We start from the raw sequence: 26,277 nt of genomic DNA on the forward strand, positions 1-26,277 counted from the left end.
TAAAATAAAGTTTATACAGTATTTAAAAAAAAAAAACAGTTTTTCATTTTTACTTTGGGTACATTCTCTTCTTACTCATAAAAGGGGCCTATTAAGTGTGCAGATATTACTCGGAAGGAACTAAATCAGATTATACATCTAGTTTACTGATTATCTTCACGGAATTTATAGGCGGTTGCAGTGATGGTAAATCCAATATAAATACAATGGTTAGTGCCATTTAAGTTTTCTATGTTGGAGATAAAGAGACCACTTTAGTTATAATATTTCTAACATATATATTTTTTTTATATTACACCTAAAGCTCAGGCCCAAATAACTGTATACTGTATTAAATAAAGATTCAGAGATAAAGATAAAGAGTTCATTTTGAGTTTAAGGTGAACGTTTTGAACAGATGGTGTTACTAAGCCACACCTATCAGTCATGATGAATTTTAGGTGTACAGAGCACTCCTGTCCGGCAAACCGCTTAGACCTTTTTGAAGTTAGCAAGGATGGACACAAAGGAGCCTATAAACTTGGACTTCAAAAACACTTTTGACAAAATGCAACATGAAAGACTACATAAGAACATAAAAACATAGGAAGTAGAGAGTACTATATCAGTGGGCTACATCAATTGTTTCCTATTTGCATGGGATAGTTAACAAACTTGTCAACTTTGCAAAATTTGAAGTTTATATGCCAGTCACAAAAATGTAGGATACATGCACCAAATGTGCAGTATAGCACTGAAACAGACACACCAACATAAAGACCTTGGTGTTGTAATAGACTCGTCGCTGTCTGCAACCAGGCAGTGTTGGGAAGCAATCAAAAAGGCAAACTGAATGCTTGGGTATATACCCAAAAGTGTCGAGTACAAGTGATGAGGTTGTATCTGGTGAGACCACACTGTACCAAAGAAACACTGGGGCCCTGGAAAGAGTCTAACAAAGACTAATCCCAGGATTTAAAGGAACGAGCTATGAGGATAGTCTAAAAGAACTGAATATATTCGGTCCAGAACAAAGACAAATTAGGGGAGACATGATTGAAGTCTTTAAATTCTTAAAAAGGAGTTGACATAGTTAACTTTATCCTCCTGCTCACTGGTAAATCCATCTCAGTTAAATATGTGAGCAGGAGGATGATGGGAAATGTAGTTCCAAGAGGTCCATATGGGTACATGTGAAGCCATCTTGAGGCAGGAAATGCAATTTAGAAGTTTAAAAAAGTGGTCAAAATGTAATAATAATAATAATAACATTTTTTGTAACAATACACACACCTTACGTAAACAGTTATAGCAACACATGGGGGCACAATAAAATAAAAAAAGGTTCTTATGTACCCTTTAAGTGCAGTACAGAAACCTGGACCAGAGGACACAGTTAAGTTAGGCTAGACAGAGGGAAAAATAATTCTTTACACAGAGAGTGGTGAGGGTATGGAATGGGCTATCCAGTCTCGTTGTGAGGCAAAATCACTTGAATCCTTTAAGACCCAACTTTATAAAGTTTTGAGATTAATCAGCTACAAGGAACCAGACTAACTGAAATATGACGAATGGCCGGCCAACTCTTATTCTTTTATGTTCTTTTAACTTCTTTCAGTAGATGGCGCCAAATCTCCCGATTTTCAAGGTATCGTCTGTTTGTGGTACAAGGTTACAATATAGCAGGTCCTTATGATCAACATGTTATCACTAAATTAGATTGTAAACCTTTCTTAACAAACAATGACCAAGGATATAAAAACTGCAAATGGACCCAAGCAAAAATAAGACTTCTCTATGGACTTCTATTAATTACTGTTTTGTCCTGCACGTTATAACATACAATAAATCATTATCAGCATTGCTTTCCAAGTGTATTGTATCTTTTAATAAATTCACACTTTAATCTCTGAATGGTCTGTCCCAGTCATTTCGAAGGAGACCCTGTTGGTTACAGTGTTGTTAAACTGGAGACTTTTTCTTCCATTTTCCTGTTCTTTTCCACTACAGTTAATAAACTACAGTTTGTTTTCATATGGTTCATTTACCTTTGTTCTTAAATCATGAACAAATATTTTAATAAGGGCATCAGTCTTAAGCAGAGCTTACAAAAAAAATAGATACTGTTGCCTCGATTAAAAAAAAAAAAAGCATGCCATTGGTTTCTTGGCCCTGACCCAGTATGGTGTGTGAGGGGGCTAGTTAAGGATGATTTATTCCCACTGTGGGATTCACAGGATGGTTTCAGTTTAACAGATTTCCCAGAGCAACCGGAAGCTGCAACCAGCCGCCACAGCAAGGAATTCTCATTTCTGTGTCAGATTGCTTTAACCCCTTCCCACCTGGAGACCGCTGCAAAGGAATGTGTGTTATGTATGTATGTACATATATACGCATCTATTTTATTATTTGCTCATTTATTTGTTTGTTAATTGATTGGGATTTGTGCAGATGACCATTAAAAACTAGTAATTGGAACAACTTTGTTATATGATTTATACAATATGGATTAAACATAGTACACACACACAGGTTAATGATGATCACATTTGGGAACCTTACCAACTAGAACCTTACAATCGCCAACATAACATCAAATGTGCCAATAGAGGTTTTAATATTGTATACTTACTGTATACTTCAGCCCTCGCAATTATTCTTCAGAATATTTTCTACCTCTCTTTTTTACACTTGTGTATACAAATGTTTTTGTTGAGATAACGATAAGAATTGTAATTGCTTTTCTATATTTTTGTTGTTGTAAAATATGTATTTATATTAGTTTAAAATCAACACACGCTCATTTGTATAAAAGTGCAAACGGTACTGTAATCAGTATCATTTATAATGTATTATCTGTCAAACAAAACTAAACAAAGTTTGACATGGTGCAAGACACACGACCAAGCAGAAGACCAGAGAATCAGGGAATCCATCTATAGTTGTAATACAATGTGGTTTCCATTCAACAATAGGCTTGCCTTTCCCTTTCTATTTCAATATTATTTATTTCAACTTCATGGCAAATAAAATGCACAAGTAATCAGTGGAGACATGTTTTTGTGTATTCTAGGAAGGATGGCGCCTTGGTTGGCCAAAATGATCTTTTTTTGTTTTTTAACATTTATGTTGTTTTTAATATAAGATACTTTATTGCCCATTTTGGTTTTGGTTGAGTGTCAGGGTCTCTGTTTTCAATCATGCTCTGTTTTCACAGCTCACTGCTGGGCAAGCTTGGGGTATGCATTCCTGTCTCCAGAGGGGGCCTGCCAGGTACATCAGTAACTGCTTCCTGTCCCCACCCTTCAGACCCACCTCGCAGGCACACAACCCCCTCCCTGTGCACAACAGGGACCACACACAGGCCAAACCCTGAGCTGCAATGCGCACGCACACTGCCAAAAATGTCTGGAATATCATAAACATTTATTTGACCAGAAAGGTAAACTTTTTGACACAGACTGATAGAGAAAGTCTAATGTTTTTAGTGCTGTTCAGTACAAAAAAAAATGTATAACAGTATCTTCCTATTTACGTTTTTTTAGCTAATGTAGTTTTTAAACAAATTAATAGTTTCCTTGATAATAATAACAACATCTTTGAGAAATTTCAATCAGGATTTCACTCTAGCCATAGCACTGAGACTGCATTGGTCAAAGTGATGAATTATCTACTATGAGTGCAGACTCAAATTGTTTCTGTACTGATCCTTTTACTGTTCTAAATTGGTTCAACTCATATTTATCAAATAGACAATATTTTATTGCATTAGGAGAATCTATATCTGGATTAGCCTATATATCATGTGGCGTCCCTCAGGGCTCCATTATTGGTCCCATGTTATTCTCTTTATACATGATTCCACTGGGGAGATTATTCAGAAACATGGGATGAATTTTCTCAGCTATGCTGCTCAGATTTATATATTTGTTAAAGGTGACATAACAGCTATCAATGTCTTGTTCAAGTGTCTTGGTGATATTAGGAGCTGGATGTCTCTACATTGTTTACAGTTAAATCAGGATAAGACAGAATACCTACTTCTAGGCTCTTAGCAACATATGGAGTTGACAAACATTGATTTAGGTTTGTTTAACTCAAATGTAAAATCTGAGGTGAGAAACCTGGTGGTTATTTTTGACTGAACTTTGCTTTGAATCACATATTAAACATATTACTAGATTCTCTTTCTATCATTTAAGGAATATTGCTAAAGACCTTTTCTGTCCTTGGATGATGCTAAGAAATTAGTACATGCTTTTATTTTTTTCTAGATTAGATTACTGTAACGTTTTTATTTTCTGGACTTACATATCTTGCTCTATCACGCCTGCAGCTTGTGCAAAATGCAACTGCTAGAATGCTAACTAGAACAAAAAAGGGCTCACATTACGTCTGTGCTGGCATCATTGCATTGGCTTCCTGTGTGTTATAGGATTGATTTTAAAGTTTTATTTCTAGTATTTAAAGCATTGAATGACCAGACTACTCGAATGACATGTTAATTCCATACCAGCCAATACGCATTCTTAGCTCTGCTGGTGCTGGCCTCCTGTGTATTCTGAGGGTGAATGGTAAAAGGATGGGAGAGGCTGCTTTCTGTTTTAATGCTCCCACACTCTGGGACTCTATACCGTTGTCTATTAGATATTCACCCTCAATTGTTATTTTTAAATCTCGATTAAAAACATAATTTTATAATATTGCATTTTCTTAATATAACATGTTTTAGTTTTGAGTTTTGTTGTTGCTTTTAATAATTGTACTTTTTTGTTGTTTCTGTGTTTTATTCTGCTTGTAAAGCGCTTTGAGCTGTATTGCACATGAATTATTATTATTATTATTATTATTATTATTATTATTATTACATAGTAAATATGAAAAAAATGGTAACTACATTGGAACTGTAGGCTAATTTATGAAACTGTACATTGAAGGGTCAACCTTCTATTAAAAAGAGATAGATGTAGATCTACTCAGTATGTGAACATCAGTTATTTTGATGAATAGTTTGTTTAAGAGGCGCAACTTTTTTGGTAGCCTGATTTGCACAGAACCAGATCACCCACTATAATGAATGCTGTCTTGTATGTGCTGAAAATCAATGTAGATTTCAAATGGATATTGGGGGCTGGGTTGGGCTGGTCATGGCCCCTGAAAAAGAAAGCATTGCTTTTTTTTTTTTTACTTGGGCAGCCATGGCATGTGCCAGCTTTAAGGCTGCATTCAGTGAGTAAACCCTGTACCTGGATTAGTTAAAGTTTGGATAACATAGCTGTGGCTCAACTCATGGCTGATTTGCCCAACCTTAGTTTAAACTAATCCCTGTTCCATATGAAGACCTCACACAGTGCTGGGACCAAATCCAAATGACCTCCTGGGGTGCACTGAGGTTGGCATGCAGGTTTGGGAAATAAGGAATATCTCAATGCTTCCTCGCCAAATAATCCACATGGGTAGCATGCATGTTCTTGCTTAATCAGTGATTCAGATATCTGGAGGTTAGGGTTAGGGTTAGGGTTAGGGTTAGGGTTAGGGTTAGGGTTAGGGTTAGGGTTAGGGTTAGGGTTAGGGTTAGGGTTAGGTTTATTTAACTTCATTACAATAACGGTTGGGAATAATTACAACTTTATGGATTCAAAGGAGTTTTCTTTTTTTTTCCCTTTTTTTCCAACATCTACCTTCATTACAGGATATTTCCAAATTCTTCCATTTGGAAATTTGTAAGATGGAATTGCTTTTGATGGATGTACCACGTGGGAGGGCTATAATCGCATTGCAGGAAAATTAAACTGGTTGCTTGGTTCTCACTAATAGTTGGGAACTGAAACAAACACAGTTAAGGATTTCCTGAACATTTAAAAGCATATTCTACTTCATTTTGGAAGCAATTTTGCTTTAAAATATGCAGTACTTGAAGTGTCTATAGCATACTACCATACTGAAGTTCTACTTTTTATTAGGGGAAACAACAGTATTTAAATTCCACCTTTTCAGTTATAATAAATAATTTACAGTAATTTTCTTTAATATAGACAGACTTGGTCGCTTCCTTATTTAGAAACCAGTTTTTGTATTTGATGATTGTAGGCAGTAATGTGATCTGAACACTAGGGAAAGCTTTCTCAAGCAAGCGCAAGCTTCCATTCTGCAGGCAAACCAGAGGCAGGTGCTAAAACTACTGTAATATAAAGCAGTGGACTGTACAATGACAATACTTTTAGGAAGTGACTAGTATGAAAACAATATCAATTACATCTTAATCTTGATAATAATAATAATAATAATAATAATAATAATAATAATAATAATAATAATAAATAATAATAATAATAATAATATTATTATTATTATTATTATTATTATTATTCTGAGACAAAACAAATCATGGGGGAATTCCTTTTGCCTTTAGAGCAATTCTCATTTGTTAGAAAGTGATAGTTTCAGAAATCTTTCTGAAACATTTTGACCGCACAAAAAGCATGAAAATAAGATAGAGAGTTAAGGAATTTGGCCAAACCACTGCGCAAATGAAACAAATGGTCTTTTTTAATAATTTAATTTCTATGATTTGTTTTCTTCCTGTTATTTAATATTTTGTAAGTTATTATTAATAACACTAGCAGGCCGTATCTATTAAATATTATATACATCAATGAATCCTTTAGTATAACCAATTAATTTTGAATCCACAAGCACCTCAAGGTTGTGGATTGTGAAAAGCACTCCAGTGGCTTGTCATCTTGACAGACAGTGATTGGACAGTGTATGGACAATGGTTTGTTTCTGTTGTCCTCGCTGTTCCAGCCTGCCTGCTTGCCTGCCTGCCTGACTGGCCTGGTCTGGAAGACTGCACAGGATGTGTAGGAAGTCAAAGCACTGAGGCAGAGCGAGAGCTGCTGGAGCCTGGGGCTGCACACAAAACCATTCAATAGAGATGGGGGTGAGCCCTGCTCTGTACAGCAGCTCTATACAATCACAGGACTGTTGATTGGGGTTATTCTCCACTGTGGACATTCCTTTAGACGACAACTGACTAACTCTGTAGATTCACTAACAGTCAGACAGCCATATATTGTCACAAGAATGTGAAGCATCAAACTTACCTTACACAGCCACAGTAAGATGATGCTGAGGAACTTGTCCAACTATACATACTGGTATTGTATGTACTTTAGATGTCAGTCATAGTGAGCTCTACCTCTGACAGCTGTAATTTTGCTTTGATGGCTATGACTGGGGTTACCTGTTATTAACATACTTGTTGGTAGAATGGACAGGCTGGAGTCAGCAGCACAATAAAAGACTTTCACATCTAATCATTCCTCCCCTTAACCAGCTATCGATTATGTCAGTTGTATTTGGCATGGGATCCTAAAAACGCTCTTTTCTGGGTCATCCAGCTTTAATTAAAGCTTGTTAAGGTCCCCTTTTTAGCATTTTTATATTTCCCCCTTTGGCCCGAGGCCTAGGATTTATTTGCACTTGACTCTAAAGAGGATGTGACTTTTTTTCAGGCCAGCTGGAAGCCACCCGTAAGACCACAGGAAATTGGACACCCTGGGTAATGGCAGCTTGAGATCCCCAGGGCCTAATTTGTCAGACAGCATGACAATCTCCATCGGAAATGTAAAGATTATGTTCAAAATAAAAATAAAAACAATTCAAGCTCTAACATGATAATCCACACGATAACATGCCAACAAAAGATTGGGAGTGATGAAGTTTCAAGACAGCTGAGAAACAAACTCATCTGTCAAGGAGTTATACAATTTTTGTATGCACTGGAAATTGGACAGGTTCTTTTTTTTAAGGACATAAACATTTTTGAAAAATACAAACAAAAAAACTCCAAGCTAATAGGTTTTGTAACATGCCAGCAGGTGGCAAACATACCAAAGCCTTCTGCGTGTGAATCTTGAATGGCAATTCAAGGTCAACTGTGGAAATGAGGGGGCAGAGGGGATCATAAGAAACCATTCATTTCCTGTTTGTGGTGTTTTACAGGGGTTTGTTTCATTTTCCTTTTGAGGGTAAACATGATAAACTTCCTGGGGTGGGACGTGCACCATGTGGGAGGTTCCAAATTTGCATCAGTAAAGTTAAGGTATGAGATAGATAGCCAGTTTTGCCCACTGAGGCTTTGTGTTTCTATATACATCGTTTCGATAGTGTGTTGTTGGATTCCAGAGATTATTTGTTTTAGCAAAAAGAACAATTTGTGTGTAGACAATTCATTGACTTTAAATTGACTGTTTAGTTTTTTTAACCAACTCTTAGAGTGTCATTGTCTTATTTGTGTTTATTTGACAACTCCGGTAATTTAATTTAAAACACAGACAGAAATGTGATGCCGAGTCTGCAAGTCTCCTGGTTTATCAAAGCCAGTGAAAGTAGTGCGGCAATCAAAGGAGGTCCAGAGAATTTCCCCCTGTTGATTGATGACCTAAGAATCAAGGATAACAATATCAAAACCATGATTATGTTTAAAAAGACGTGGGAACAATAGAATTCAGGACAGTGATTCTTTAATGAAACAGAAATACAGTACAAGAGATTTTCTAGTTATTATTTAAATGCATCTTTTTGCTGTATTATTTATTTAGCAAACATTACCCAGTCTCTCTTTGAGAATCTCTCTGAGAGTCACTACAAAAATGGAAATGTAATTAGGCTCTATATCAGTCTTTGTAACTGCCAGCACACATGTTTCGAGCTTTGGTTTGGGAAGCAATAGGCACTGAGCTTGCGTACTGGTCTGTGGACAGAACTCTTGGCAATTGTCAGATCGCTTCAAAATATACAGTAGTGTGCACATTTATTAGAATACCCCAATGCATCTGTTGTTTTGATTTGCTGTGCACATGAACGCAAACCACTGGAACTGAATATCTTAGAAAATTGTCAAAATGAGCTGATGGTCTAATTTAATTGATGGCTTTAATAGGCCACACATGCAATTAATTTTAAACAGTAAGAGAAAGGGAATACATATCCATAAATGGTCAAATTTTAGAAGTATGTTACAACATGGAATCAAAATGGATTTAATTAGGAGTTTTTGCCGCTGATCCACACAAAAAAGTCCATAATGTCAAAGTGAAAAATAAAATCTACAAATTGTTCTAAATTAATTACAAATATAAAACAGAAAATAACTGATTGCATAAGAATTCACCCCCTTTGCTATGGCACACCTAAATAAGCTCTGGTGCAACCAATTGTCTTTAGAAGTCACATAATTAGTTGAATGGAGTCCACCTGTGTGCAATTAAGGTGTTTCATATGATTGCTTAAATATACTTGTCTCTGGGAGGTCCTACTGTTGGTTAGTACATTTCCTAACAAAAACTACATCATGAAGATGAAGGAACATTCAAAGCACATCTGGAATAAGGTTCTTCAAAATCACCAATCAGGGTTAGGATATAAGAACATTTCCAAGGCATTGAATATTCCCCGGAACACAGTAAAATCCATTATTAAGAAATGGAGAGAATATGGTACAACTGTGAATCTGTCTAGAGCAGGCCATCTTCAAAAACTGAGTATCTGGGTGAGAAGGGCACTAGTGAGGGATGCCACCAAGAGGCCTATGGCAACTCTAAAGGAGTTATAGTCTTCCACGGCTGAGCTGGGAGACACTGTGCATACGGCAACAATAGCCCGGGTGCTTTACAAAATTGGCCTTTTTGGGAGAGTGGCAACAAAGGGCATTGTTGAAAAAATCTCACATCAAATCTTGGCTAGAGTTTGCAAGAAGGCATGTGGGAGACTCTGAGACCAAGTGGAAGAAGATTCTATGGACTGATGAGACCAAAATAGAGATTTTGGCCTCAATGCTAAGTGCTATGTTTGTCGCAAGCCTAACACCGCACATCATCCTGAGAACACCATCCCTACTGTAGTGGTGGCAACATCATGCTATGGGGATGCTTCTCTGTGTCAGGGCCTCGAAAGCTTGTGAAGATAGAGGGCAAAATGGATGCAGCAAAGTACAGGGAAAACCTGCTGAAGTCTGCAAGAGACCTGGGACTTGAGAGAAGATTTATCTTCCAGCAGGACAATGACCCCAAACATACAGCCAAAGCCACACTGGAGTGGCTTAAAAACAAAAAGGTCAATGTCCTGTAGTGGCCCAGTCAAAGCCCGGACCTCAATCCAATTGAGAATATGTGGAAAGAGTTGAAAATTGCTGTTCAACAAAGGTCCCCATTCAACTTGACGGAGCTTGAGCAATTTTGCAAAGAAGAAAGGACAAAAATTGTAGTGTCCAGATGTGCAAAGCTGGTAGAGACTTATCCAAATAGACTCATGGCTGTAATTGCTGCCAAAGGTGCCTCTACAAAATATTGACTCAAGGGGGTGAATACTTATGCAATCAATTATTTTCTGTTTTGTATTTGTAATTAATTCAGAGAACTAAAGGTTTCAGTCTGGGGAGTCCCACACAAAAATCAGAGTATGTGTGAGGGAGCCTGTGTGTAGCCTGACTGTGGCTTGCCTTGTAGGGCACTCCAGCACAATGACAAGGCACTGAGGAGCTAGGATGAGGGTAAACCACATCTAGGACACCAAAACATGCCAGGCAGAAACCAAAGCACCCAGAGGGCAGCCAAAGCCCACACTGACCCAGCCCAAGCACCATGCTGGAGTGCCGTCTGCTGCCATTGGTGGCTAGACACATTCTGAAAGAGTGAAAGACAGTGAGGTTGGATACCTGTACTTATACATGCCAAAACACTGCACAAGTTCAATTACTGTATCTAATAATTGGAGGATGGAGGATCACCCTGTCAATCTGAGCAACACATACCAAGTAAACAAACATACAAATAACAGGTAAAAAGTAAATGGGGCCATTTTACATATGGCACCTTTTGAAGCAGAATATAAGCTTCTCTCTAAGTGAAGTTTTTTTCCCATTATTTCTCTTGTAGCAACATTACTGATCATTAATTGCAGTAATTCTTTAGTGTGACAATGGTTGTATTGACAGTTCGTGGGTTGCCCTGAAGTGCCAAACAGAGTGTACTAAAACAGTGCCCCCCCAAACAAACTACAAAAGACATTGTACCAGGGGTGTCACATAAATGCTTAAAAGCCCCTTCTGGAAGTGACTTGTCGATGATTCTAAACCTGTAACTAGACCATTTTCTGCCCATAAAGTGCCTGACCTTTTTTTAATCTTATAAAACAGGTCTGAACCATACAAATGAAGAGCCAACAAAGCCTCTAATTGGCAAATATCCTGGAGGTAGCCTGGAAAATTAAAGCATGATGCAGTGGGAACTCAGAGGGTTAATTATATCTCTTTTGTTACCATAGGCAAAATGTTAAAATCCCAGGCCTGGTGGCAAAATGACGTGAGCGAATAATGTATGAAATCTGAAGGAAAACAAGTGATATACAAGTAAATGCAGATCTTTGTGTGTCAGAGGTTGAAAGTATTGGGTGTAATTGAAGGTTACAGTGTGAAAGTAGTTGGAAAGGATAGGAACAATACTGTCTTCATCGGCATAGTAATAGCCATTTATAGCAAAAGGAAATATTTAAGACGACGAGGAACACTGTAAATTAGTCAGTCAGCCCCTCTGCCCTTGTTCCCTTCTGCGGTTTATGAGTTTGGTAGTTTATATGACCATAAATCATATGTTTGGTAGTTTATCTACTGTAAAAATAAATAAATAAATAAATAAAATAAACAGTGGCTATAGCATTTACTTGGAGAATATGTTGTATGTTCTTTGACCTGCAAGTATTTTCCTTTGGGCCAATGTGATTCTTCCCTGTGTGAGTCAGTTACAAAAGCACAGCAGGAAAATTAAGATTTTAGTGAAAATTATCTCAAGAAGTGAATTGCCACATAATGCAGGAACAACGTGCTGAATTACGATACACACAACACCATTGACCTGGAATTCTTTGTGGAATTACCTCCTTGGCTTGGGGTTAAGGTAAGGATAAGGGTTATTAAAGTAATCTTGTTATATTTGTGCATAGAGTGGCAATGACTAGGAGATGAAACCTCACAGCTTTAAAACAAGCTCTCTACCATTGCGCTAACAGAACCAGGCTCCTTCTAGTGGATCATCTCAGAATGCCAGAATTTTCTACTAAATGTATTGGTTCTCATGTTAGCTTTTGGCTGACCGCGCAGGTGTGAGATTTGGGGCGATCTGGGACCTCGCTCTATATGCTGGATCACATTGTGAGTTTTTGATAATGGCAAGCTGCTCTTGCCACAAACAATCTGGACTGAAGCCACACAGGGAGTTATGGGGATCATTAACCGGTGGGAATCCTACAAAGTGCCAAAAAAAGTGTACAACACATACAGCCAAAAATATCCACTCACCTGGATCAGAGGCCAGCTCAACAAGTGAGTGACACATTTATTTTTAACTTCCAGTTCAAGCACACATTCATTGATGCCAGAAAATCTTTTTTTGTGAGAAATAATAAAATTAAATAATAATGAAAAAAACACATTGAGCTCTAACAATTCTGGCATGGTGTTTTATATTCACTCTCCACTGTAATGATTAGCAGTTACACACCATTACTGTAGCTGTTACTACATTAAATACACTATTAATTGTGGGAGGAAGTGTTGCTGCAGTTTTGAATATCAGGCTGCATGTTTTAAGTGAATAAATAGTGTTGGTATAATATATGTTATACTTACTTTGTATGAAAGTTAACTCATTATTTATATACAGTTTATCAACTGACCAGTCATGCTGATTGAGAACTGAGATTTGTATGGGTCATTCTGTATTATGGTGAAATACTTTATCTAGCAGACAGAAAGTTGAATAACTCACTTACTATAGCTGTAACCTTTGGCAAACCTGCCTGAGTGTTACTAACAGTCTGGCACAGTCACCTGTCTGCACTGGTGATTAAGACTGGTGTAAAAAAATAAATCTATTTTATGTGGCTCTGATTCAGGCATGCTAGTAGTCAGTAACACATGTTGTCTCTGTCTATTGCAATTACTAACTCACTTACAAATGGGTGCTTTACAGATTTTTGGCCTTGCAGCTAAACATAAGGCTTTGTCTGATGACAGTCAGTAACACCTACAGGCAATCCTTAAACCTCTCCCACTATGCTGCTTGCTGCCAGCATCTCCTTTATGTGTTTTCCAGATGCAACATAAAAAGCATAACCCTCAGATTTATTACACGCTTGTCCTGACTTTCTTCCCTCTTCGGTGGTCTTTAATTGCAGTGGTGGCTGAATCATTCCCCATTCTATTGATTAAGCCTTCAAAAATCTTCTGAACCTCAACCCACATTTGGGCAGGTGGCTGTCGTGTAATAAGCTATTCACATGGGTAAGCATTTAAGTTTTATTTTATACACACACACACACACACACACACACACATATATATATATATATATATATATATATATATATATATATATATATATATATATATAGTAGAGTGAATACCACAAGTTGAACACGTTTTTATAACTTATGTCTGATTTGGCAGGACACCATTAGTTACAGTTAGTTACAATAAGGTAATCATAAGTCATTGTTTAGGAAGAAAGAAAAGAGAAAAGGGTATGATTCTGATTGGTGCAGATTTCGTCCCCCTCGTAACAAAGAATATGGCATACAAAGTATATGTGTTAGGCATCTTCTGTGTCATTTGTTCATTACAATCCTAGACACACAGCCAATGTTAATGCTTACTATGGACACATTAGTACAGTACTATGATTATTACATTGTTTTATTTATTATTTTACAAGTAAACACAACATCTGCTCAGCACAACTCACTGAGCATTAGCGGCAATGTCCTGGAATCTTATTGGACAGTTTATTGATGTTCAGTTCCATTTTGCTCCTCCCAAAATGTCCAACTTCCAGTCAACAGATGGCAGCATTACCAGCTGTGTATAACACTAGCTGTGGAGGGGAATCTTTTGTTTCTCATTTAAGAACCACTGGAATGTGTCCTAAAACCACATTGATTTCAATTACATTCCTTTTCTCTCTGTATTAATCCCAGAAAGATCTTAGAAGTCTCCCCAATGAATAAAACAGCCCATTTAGACTTCTAAACGCCCCAGGATTTATAACTTCAATAATGCTTTATGGTACATCCATATTGGGTATAACATGTTGACTGCCTTTATACAAATGTAAGAAAACAGGTCAGTGTTAACCACTGCAGAAAAAAAATCTGACACATTCGGTGGCTGAAGTGACATCGGATTTCAAAGTCTTGATTTCATTACAGACATGAAAAAGGAAAAGATAAAGCACACCACACTTAAAAACACAAAGCGGCTCCTGGAGTACTCTTAGGTAGAGTAACTTTGCAGTTGTAAAACAAAAAGCATTTGGACCAAAAGTCACTTTGCATGGGTACTGTAAACACAATTTCCACAGAGCTGGAACAGAGCTCGTCATATGTACTTTTAACCCGAGTGGACAACAGAAATAATATAGCAGATATTGCATCTGGATGCATTTATGAAGCAAATGCTACCAGTAATCACGATAACGCACAGGCACAGATTGTGCAAGGACGGATTCAGATACCACTGAGAGTGACTGTAATCAACATAAAATATTAAGGGATAGGTAACAAATAGATATACAAAATGATACTCAAAGCTACTTATAACTTATTATTTAAAAAAGGAAAAAATGATTAAATAACATTTAATCTGTCATTAATAATAATACAATTTCACTATTACACATTCAGTTCCCCATGAGCATTTATGAACCTTAAGGCCCATTAAAATCCTTAAATAGCTGTTTTTATTTTTGAAATGACTAGTTTCTCTAGCACATGTAAAATACAGTGCATTCTTAGATCAGACAGTACAATGTAGTGATTTAAACACATTTAGGTTTTCCAATCACCATCCTGCCTGGAATAGAACCTCCACTTGACAGCTATGCATGCCGGCAGGGCAGCTGGAGTAACAAGCTGTCCCTTTGAGCGCCACAAACAGAAACCACACTGTGCAATTTGTGCTCCGGCCGCACTGGAGCTCCAAGGGAGGCGGGCGGTCGGGGCCTAGGGCGTGCTCCATGGGTGGTCCGGCCGGTGAATGTTTATGATCCAAGCCAACCTAATCTAACTGGCTTGTTTAAGGGAATTGAAAATGATTTACAAGAGCTGCAGTGGCCAGCATAGGAAATAGAGAGAGAACTTTCAGTCTCTAGCAGCTTTCTGGAGCGGGGCTTTCTTACTTTCTGTCTCTCTTTCTCCTTTTTTTTTTAATTCTTCAGACAGACGAATGTTACTTAACATGGAGGCTGTCAAATACCAAACAATTACAATTGCCACGAGGGTAGTAGTTAAGCTGGGGCTCGGTGGATTTGCAATCGGATATGATGTATTTCACCTTTATTTTAAGAGATTTATTTGCCGTGAAAAGGATAAATGGAAAATTTTATTTCCAGGGAACATGAAGGCATTCAATGAAATTAAATATTATACATTATGTATGACCATTTTTTAAATCGGTAGTTTGTTACTGAAGGCACAGTTCCTACACTATTTTAAAATGTGCCATGGGATATTAATGTCACTACACAAGTCCTTGGTTTAACCTTTTGAAGACAGCATTTCCAGCTGCTTAGTCACCCCTGCCCATATGTTGGAAGTCTCCAGCTAAATACTTAAAAGGTCCATACTTCCAGAGATTCAATGAACTTTGCTATTGTTTAAATATGACTTTCTGAGATGCGCGTGCACTGTTATATGTTTTATTTTCATAACCTTGGTACACAAGGAGCCCTATTTTAATTATGGAATTAAGGCAAAGATATAAATTCCAACAACACTAGAAGAGTGCTGGCTGTTTGTGAAATGTTACTGTGTTTCAATAACATGAGTTGACTATTGGGAAAGGTGTACGTCTTTCTAGTACATTATATTTCCTTTTTATTTGAGATGAAGCCAGTTAAGAGACTGTAAATAGACTGCATCTATCAGCAGTGTGCCATACACAAAAATTAAAACCAGGAACATTTGACGAATTTGCCCTAATGAGGAGAAATGTGAGTCAGAGCCTCTGTCCTTGGTGTGTGCAACATATTCTTGGATTGTTAGCATTTGCTCTTGTGTGGCTCTCAAGTGCTCCCTTTTCTCTATAATTTGAATGCTGTTGCTAGGAAGAACCAGGAAGCCAAGGTGCGGACAAGCACCACATCAAGACAAGCCATCAACCAGTTTTCAAGCATAAAAAATCTGCTTCTGTCAAACAAATTATCTGGAAGGATTCTTCCATCTTTGACCCATGTTAGTAACATATTTTCAGCCATACAACTTTTTGTGCTTGTGAGATCCTTGATCAGAACCTTAGAAGGCCAGTGTGCTTGTAAGGCCCAGTATTTTTAGTCAAATGCTACAGCCACATTATTTGTGTGTTCTTTTTGATTAAAGGCCTGTCACGAGGTCCTCACTGTAGAACAGTCCTTGACCAAGCGGTCTTAATGCACTGTTGAAACAAACAGGATAAATAAACAAAATTAAGGTTAATCTAAATTGATGTGATTTGAATCTTTGCAGAAGATGTCAGTCAGGGTGGTCTCTGTGTTTGTCCTTCTGCTACATCATAAAAAAGTTACTTTGTTTGAAGAAAGGAAGTAAAGGAAGGAATGACATTGGGGGGTTATGTTTACCCAAAGGCTGCTGAGGTTTACACAACATAAACCACCGCACAGTTTGTATCAAATCTTTGAAAACAATGCATACATGTGTGTTAGTGTCTGTGCTTTTTTTTTTTTTTTTTTTTTTTTTTTATAAGACAGTTCCAGAATCTGGTTTTCCAGTTTCCTCTCCTGGCAGCTACCAATGAGGCTCATCTCCATTCCATTGAAAACAAAGCTGAGTTGCATTCCCAGAGTTCAATTTACTGTTACATTGGAGGCCTGTGGATTGAGGTTTGGTCTGTGCCTCTCAACCAGGTAGGTGAGTGGGTGCTTATGTGGATTAGTTGGGGGCCTCAAATTTACTGAAGCGAATTTGCAGTAACTGCTCTAAGGTTCAAGACACACTAACCACTTACTAAAACAACAGGCCCTTCCCTTCCAAAATGTCATTTTTTGACAAATATTAGTCTCTCAACCTTTATGACCACACAAGGCGCCACAATAAGAATACACTGTAAAGTGTTGTCTGAGTTTCAGGAAAACTGGCAGTGCTCTGAAAACAGGAAAATAACAAATACAGCATCAAAGAACACTTATATTACATTGCAATTAAGAAATAAGAAATGACTCAAATTCAATGTTGCATAAATAAAGTTTCACTACAATTTCTTAAATGTGTGCAATAAGGAATTGCAATTACTGAGACCAAATGATTTGCCCAAGTGCAAAATAATAAGTAAGGAACTTCTAAAGCTGATGATAGATTATAGTAATGGTGAGTGAGAAATGTATTAAACTAGGTGGGTTCTTCAGTTTTCACGCACTGAACTGGGAACCATTGGTTAGATTGTCTGTTTCATTGGGGGGTAGGGGGTAACATTCATCAGCGACACCGAGTAACTTGCAGTACGGTATATACATTTTCATATACAACGAACTACGTCGTTTTTTTTTTTTTAGTATTGTGTTTTGATTCTAAATCTAATAGTAATATTGCTTGACGCTTGTAGTCATACCTCAAACCTGATATCGGAGCACTGCTACTGCGTTTGGTTTGCTTGGGAGAGTTGTTTTTGCGGCAGTCAGTGAGAAAAGAGTGCTTATGACAGCTTGGCTTCTGTATTGAATTACCATCGGTGTGTAGAAACAGGTGAAAGGCCGTCATGCCTATCTGTTTTTAACATAATAGATCAGTTATATAATTAGTCATTAATCATGCAATATAGTCGCGTTTGAAACTAAAGACTGTATTATTTATCTTCACGCCGAAGCTGGTGTTTACGATTAAATGCAGCGACTTGTTCTTGCCAGCACACTGTCTCCTGTCCCGTACAACAACTTGCTTCATTTGCAGCAGTAACATTGTGTATTTATTTAGTAAGAACCGATACTGTAAGCAATTGATAAATTAAAATGGCTTTAAAACATGTTTTTACTGTGTCTATTTTGCTTTCTATCAGGAACATAAAACAAACTAAACACGGAGTTGTGACAAATGACGTTGGTGTATGATAAAATATTGTTAGATTATTAATATTATTTCAGTCTACTCATTCAAAAAGTGTTTATTTTTCTAAAAGGAGTCGGTGATTATACATTCCTCTTACCTATCTTCTTGTAATGGTTTTAAGACTCACTTACACCGAGTCCCTAAATAACAAGGGAGTACTAATATAGTCGCCTCAGTTTCACTGTCTCTAGATAATGAACCTTAGTTGAATCACCAATTTCAGTTTACTATGAGACTGGTAATACCTGCAGGGTGCAGCTATGGAAGATCTTGCTAATGTTATTTCAGTTGTATACACAGCAGAACAGGGATTACTTAGGTACCCTCTGAACCTGCTGGAGAGAATCACCTTTGAGGGTAAGAGCCTTATTTCAGGTTGCCAACTTTTTTCAACTACAGGGTAAAACTTCTTCGGCACAAGTTTTATGTATCATGATTTAAATAAATACATTTGGTCTATATATCTTCAAAACCTGTTGCTCAAATTTGGTAACGCCTTGCATGGCTATTTCCTTCTTTACACCATTTTATTGACACCTGAGTGGCAAGCTATTGAATGCAGAACTTGATGAAACAATGGATAGACATTTCCCATGAGACAAGATGTTATTCTTCTTGCTGTGGAATGAATATAGTAGGTTGTGGAGTTTTGACCAGGCTACACCAGGTTGGTGTGGTGAAACTGCAATATCTCCTTCACAACTTCTCTATGTGAATACATACTTTGGTCTTGTGGTGGGCTCATCCATGATTATTGATGGCAAATCACTTTAGTGGGCAACCACACAGTTGGGAAATTTCCTTTCCAGGCCATTGCACATTGGATTTGTTCCATCTTATTAAATCAGAGTGATTTTGTTTTTCTTTATTTTGAGGCACACTTTTTTACACACCAGTGAATGGCAATGTGATGTTTAGAAGACAACATGGAGTTTTTCTATGAATATAGTTTTAGCATTGAGTGAAATTGCCAACTTTAGGAACAATTCTCCAGTGTTCTGAATTGGTGGCTAACGGTGAAGCTCATGGTTTAAATGCTATACAAATATGAATTATTGCAAACAAATATGGATGACAGATATAGATATCAACTTGATGTTAGTGCCTGTACAGATGTGTACACTTGAATATATTCAATATTTATTGTAAGCCTTTTCCTTTTACACAGACAGTTTTACACAGACAAAAAATATATATATATATATATATATATATATATATATATATATATATATATATATATATATATATATATATATTTTTTTTTTATAAAACCGAAATAGCGCTCTTATAGAGGGCTTTTTTGATTGGTTACAGATTCCCAATTTAAATGTTTGTTCCGAACATTAATTCTTTAATATCTTGTCAGTGGAACACAATTTAATAACATTATTGGCTTTCTGGATATAGAACAAGATATAAAACAATGACTCAAAAAAATGTGTGATCGTGCTGACCTTCCACAAATAGAGTGTGGGGAACCATATTGACCTTTACGCGTACTCACTGCTGATTGGTCTTGCAGTAAAGTGGCAAATCGAGTATTTTTCCAGATGCTTTTGATCTACAACACAGCAAAAAGTCACAAAAACCACTTATCCAAATGTGATAACACTTGGTCAGGACATTCTTTAGCTCAAGTATCAGAGAGTATCATAATATTAAGAAATACCTTTCCAAATCTCTTTACCATCCACGCTTTTTGTAAAGTGGAAGTAGAACAGTTTTGATCAGGGAGAGGGGTATTCAACTGACATACTTGTTTTGACTTGCACTTAAAAGATTAACTGCAATTGTTTTTATTTCTTTCTTTCTGCTATTGAGCTGGTTGGCAGACATCCTGTTTAGGAAGGGGGGGAAAGGTAGCGAGACTAAGGGGCTGTAAATCACACCAAATTGAGATACGATTACACAATTCTAAGTGTGCTCCATCTGTCCCTGAGACAGTTTTGATCAAATCAGCTTTGTGTTGCTAATAAATCGTGAAGCTGTTTATATGTTTATACAGTGCTGTTACTGGCTCCATGACTGTTACTGGCTCCCCCCCTCCCCCCTCCCACACATACACACACAGAGAAGTTTGACTGAATTGGGCTGTTCCTTAAGTTTCACATACAGCTCAGTATCTGTAAAACTGTTCGTACAGTTAACTGCTTCAGAATGTGAAAAGAGTGCACATTAATATACATTATAATCTTGTATAATTATAAACCTGTCATATAAACACACACACACACATTGCCTGTAGTGGCATTGATTTCACAAGGTTCCATGTAATATCAGAGGCAACTTTCGGGCAACAGTTTGCTGTAGGTGATGTTTGTAAGTCATGTGTCAAATGGCTCAAGCCACAATATATCAACTGTCTTTATTTAAGTAACCTACAAGAAGTGGCTTGACAAGTTGCCAGAATATTTTAGCTGGTGTACATGGGCTTTAGTCAGCAAGTGGTATAATTTTCAGTTCACCAAAGATCAAGCGCTTACAATACTCACAACAAACTGGGACAAACATGATATTGTCATCTTGGAATATCCATTCAAAATTCAGACAGGTATTCAATATTTGTTCATTTGCAAAAACTAAAAGCCATTATATGTACAGTAACACAGTATTCAAGTTTTACAGTGGGGGGAAAAAAAAGTTTTTTTTTATTACATTCCATAGAGCAGAAAATAGGATCCCAGCAGAAAATAAAACCAAAACCTTGATCACTACATAGCATTTCCCTTTCAAGTTGTGCCAGTGTTGGAAAGCATAAGGCATTTTTGAGTGATGTGCCTGCTTCTGTATCCCCTGATTATGACTCCCTTCCAAAATCTGAAGCAGCACCTGTGACTTTTGGTAGAGATCACTATTTGGCAGCTTGGGTAGCATGCTTACCCTAATCTAGACTGTTTACTTCTTGATGTCAAAAACTTTTAAATAGAGGGTCAAGAGCAGCTGTATTGATCCTTTTTGTTTTTTTTAATACATATATTAATCCCACACACAGACAGAGCTATTTTTTTACTTGCCATTTTAGATACATGTTTGGACAGGAATAGGGACATGGGTTACATGCTATGTAGATGAAAATGCCAGGATCGAAGCCAAGCTCCAGAGGGGTTGTTTGAGTGTAAAAATAAACAGAACCATATTTATTTATTTATTTCGTTTATATAGCACCTTACATCATAGACCCCAAGGTGCTTTACAGAAAATGTAATACACACAGCATAATAAAACATTAAAATAATATAAAAAAATATAATAAAAAGACTATTTCAAATAAAATATTTATATAAAAAAAAAGTAGTTTGTGATGCAATAGCTGCAGAATTTTCTGTAAATTTTAAAATATACCTAGCCACAAAAATAATACAATAAACAGATTCCCCTGCACAGAACCCCCCACCCCCAGGGATTTAAAAAATAAATAAATAAACATTGCTTTTTAGTGCTTGTTCAGTTGTGATCATTTAAGGTGCAACTATTAACAGAAACATCTCAGTGAAACAAAAGAGGATTGGATCAATGATGGGCATCAGAAGGGTTTATGATAGACACTGGGTCTTGCCACTTCAGGTTTGGATGATGCAGGGATTTTGCCAGACGGAAACTGGAGTGATTTATAGATTAACAGTGCTACTCTATGAAGTCTGTGAGTTAAGCAGTTAAAATAAAAAAATAAATAAAAAGGAAGCAGCAGAGTTAAGATCTCTAAACACGCAGCAGTCATGGTCAGCACTTTTCTGTTAGGCCTTCACAGACTGTCTCTGTTCAGAGTATTTTACATGGGGGCCCTGAATGAGCCATAGAAAAGGGGCGCCCCAGGTTTAACCCGGTCCCTGTGTGGAAAGAGTGAGGTCAGCAGGGCTATTGAAGAAGCAGATCCCGTGTGCTGCTGAGAGATCACTGATCCATGCATTCCTGGCTGGCTGAATGAATCGCCTCATTTCACCTGCTGAAAACCCAGCTCCCTCTGCTCTCTAAACATATGATGTCAGAACGCTCACTGAATCCTCACCGGAGTTAGCCAGGCCTGGAGTACATGTGTTTGTGAAAATATTATACTGTATCTGGCTACCAATGTAGCATCTTACCATGTCTTACGAGTGTCAGTGTATTTTATGTTGAATGAAAACATTAGATTTGAGTTTTAATATAGAGTGTATTTGTATACCCCTACTTTACCTTTTACAATGCAGAGATAAGACACAAGATCAGTGCATTTCCTAAAAATGGGAACATTCTGAAATTCTATCCATTTAAGTCTTCGCAAAATTTCCCAATAGCTAGTCCCAGCTTGTATTGCGTGCACATATTTGTCTTTGTTTAAAAATATAGGGATTAGCCCTGCGATTAAATATATACATTTTTCCAAGCAGTACCTACCCATGAAAAACTGCAATGTGAAGACAGATGAGCCCTGGAAACAAATAATGAAATTTCACATGGTTGTTACATTCATTGTTCAGTGCATTGTGGGAGATGAAACGTGCAAGTGTACAATGCAAATACTATAGTACAAATACAATAGGGTCAAATGATCTTAACAGCAGTCAATGTAATACCGTGGTAACTATATATATATATATATATATATATATATATATATATATATATATATATATATATATATAAAAAATGAGTTTTTACATTAACTGAAGAGACTGACATACACTGTCAGATGTTTTATTTTCTTGATATTGTATCCCTTTTGAATGATTTAAAAACAGTGTCAGTATTTAGATCAATTGAATCTATTGTATTTTTGAATGATTTACAGTGTCATATTTAGATCAATTAATGGTAAATATATAGATATTATATATATATATATTATATATATATATATATATATATATTATATATATATATATAATGTAAAAAATTACATTTTTACTTAAAGAGACTGACATACACTGTCAGACTGTATGTATTTTCTTGATATGTAAAGAACTATGATTTAAAAAAACAGTACTTCAGTATTTAGATCAAATGAATGGTACCATTGATATGATATATTATATATATATATATATATATATATATATATATATATATATATATATATATGTAAAAAATGAGTTTTTACATTAACTGAAGAGACTGACATACACTGTCAGATGTTTTATTTTCTTGATATTGTATCCCTTTTGAATGATTTAAAAACAGTGTCAGTATTTAGATCAATTGAATTTTCCAATCTATGTAATAAGTGCCTCTGTTTGAAGGTTAAACAGTAAGGTTGATATTAAAGTGTGTCATTCAGTTGTGTTGTCAATCCCTGTATATCATAGCTTCATGTATAAGTCCCTGGGCCAAAACTGAAAAAGCCCTTAAATTTTGAATGAGCTGCACCCCGTCAGATTAAACTAAGAGGTATACAGTAAAGTTAATCTTAGTTCCTCATTGTATTGTGTTGTTCATCCCTGTACAGTATAACATAGCTTCATGTATAGCTTCCTGTGGGCTTCAATAGCCATCTTCAACAACAGTAGACCAACTCTGAGTTTCCTGGTTAGCTTGCTCACAGACTATAGTACTTCAGAGAGTTACACCCTGCCAAAGACAAGAAGATACAGTCTTACAACTCTAAAAACTTTGGATTGTACAGTAATTGCAAATCCTCCCCAACAAACAAGCTTTTTTATTTTGCTGACTACTTTGGCTTGCCTCTACTCACACATTACAACACTATGTAACACAATTTTTGTGGGGAATAATAGTCATTTTCTGTACTTTTGAGGCATAAGCAATTAGGAAATAACACTTACTACCCAGAAACAAAAAAAATAGTTAAATATCTAGTAAACTGGGGTATCTTGCATTGTGTCAGACTATGTTTATTTATGTTTGATAGATCTCTGATAGTCAAACAAATGCTTTAACGTATATCAGACTGTCTCATGCCTATTGAAGGATCCTGTAATGTTATTGCTTGATCTTCCATAGTCCTGGTGGATCGTTGGTTCACTTTCAGCCTAAGGCAGCAGTTGGCTAATGGCGCTAATTGTAACCTTTACTGTCTCACTCAGAAAGGCCAACATCCTCGCTCTCTCTCTCTCAGGGTGGTCTCACCAGGAAGGTTTGGGGGGCAGCTAGTATATGTGTGTGGGCTCTTTTTTTTTTTTTTTACAATTCAGAAGTTGAAAACCTTCAAGGTGATAGTCTAACTGTTTCAGGATCTCGTTTTGTTTTTTTGTTTTTTGTTTTTTGTTTTTCAAAGATTGCACAGTTGTGAAGTTGTTTCCAAAATAGTAAATAGACACCTTCAGTCTTCAGCATTTAGGATTTGTATCATTTACAAACACACTGTTCACCATGACAAATTATTTGATCAGGTAGAATTAGTAGACCTTGTGGATTGATGATTTTGGTGTAGTTTGTTTTTATGTATAGACAGCTGGTAAAATCAGGTTAAGACATTATTCGATTTCCCAAACATATTATAAAATAGAAGTAGAAGGTGAAACTCTTAACAATAATGTTTGAAGCCCCTTATTTGTACCTCGATCTCCCAAGTCCATTGGCATGATATGTTGGTCACCCCAGCCTTTCCCAAGCCGCGCTAGCTGTATGTCACATCACTGCATGCCTTGTTGGAGAGGCCTGCAGTGAAGCAGTCTTTATAGAGCGAGACTGTTTAACGGGCCCCTCTACTGCGCTGGTGTGTTTATTTATTCATCAGGGCTAGATGGGCAGAGCAGATGGTAACCAGACATTTTAAACAGAAACAATGGTAAATGCAATGTAATTTATTGCCATATTCCCTCCTAGTTCCTGGGTCTCTTGTAGCTCTACTATTTTCTTATCTATGTGAGCGCTTGAGGCTTTAAATAATATTACAAACTATATATATTTTTTTCTATTAAAGTTTGTGGTTTTAGCCATTCTTAAACCGTTATAAAAAATGTAAGAACAATTAAGTAAAGCTACTTTTTCTGATTCTACCTTCAAGTAGTCCATTCTGATGATGCAAGAATGATATGTTTTTTGTTTTTTGTTACAAAATGGGGTCAGTTTACACAGCAGATTAGGCAGTCTGCCCCTGATCGAACGCTTATTTATGTTTGTTTTATTGATCACATGTAGCAATGTTGGTCATGTCTTACAGCATCTGCATCCTGAAGTGTCCTTTAATTGCATATGTTAACTTGCTGTGGTACAGTATGTTTTCTGCAGAGCTGGTTGAAGCAACATAATTGTGCATCTCTGTTGAATGGGTATTCAAACAGGAGTTTGGCCAAGCTGATCTAGTCAATTGAAAATGTGGGCATAACTTCACAAAGCCATACTCTCTGTACAGGAGCATTTAGTTTCTTCCAAATACTCTGATAGACATTATAACAAGGATTTATGGTGATAGTCTAAAATATTATTGTAGACATTACCTACATCTCAGCCCTCTATGCTAAAAAGATTTTTCCAAATAGGGGAGGGTGGTAAGCAGCAATCGATTTTATTTTTTCATGTGACACAAATTTTATGTAAACTTCAGTTTAACTCTTCAAAACAAAATGAATATATTATTATTTATTAAGTCTTCCCATATGTGTTCAATCTGTGTGGCCAGGAACAGCTGCTTTTTGTAACTGATGAGTCCAAAGAGTGCTTGTCAAAAAGCAACTGCTTGTTTGTTTGTTTGATGATATTTATACAAGGTTACATTTCAAGCATTCATTAGCACTCAACGACTAAAGAGGCCCTTATCTAACAACTGGGGAAGGAGGTAGACTTGAGGACATTGACACTGCTGAAAAACTAATCCTTACAGCTAAAAACATTAAGATATGAATGTTGTTATTTGGTTGTTTTTTTTTTTGTTTATTTTATTTTATTTTATATATATATATATATATATATATATATATATATATATATATATATATATATATATATATATATAACCAGTAATCCTGGTGATATTGTACTGTTCCACCATGCAGACAATTTAGGAGTACAATTTTATGGTGTGATTAAAAATCCAGACAACAGAAATTCTCAAAATCAAACATACTTTTTGCTGCTTCGGTGGAAAAATCGAATGAATCTCACAATACATACTTCATAGGTCATCATAGTTGGTCTTTCCTCTTGGTTGGAATCCCTCCCAACCCCCCACAAAAGCGATACTGGCAAAGTGACTACATATTTAGAAAA

The 26,277-nt window shown here is 36.5% G+C and overlaps 1 pseudogene; it reads left to right on the top strand.

Moving 5' to 3' along the window:
* Positions 1–8,018: 8,018 nt before the first annotated feature.
* Positions 8,019–26,277, top strand: part of LOC121330721 — a 42,012-nt pseudogene continuing 23,753 nt past the window's right edge.

The sequence above is a fragment of the Polyodon spathula genome, chromosome 18 (assembly GCF_017654505.1).
Source record: "Polyodon spathula isolate WHYD16114869_AA chromosome 18, ASM1765450v1, whole genome shotgun sequence".
Lineage (NCBI taxonomy): Eukaryota > Metazoa > Chordata > Actinopteri > Acipenseriformes > Polyodontidae > Polyodon > Polyodon spathula.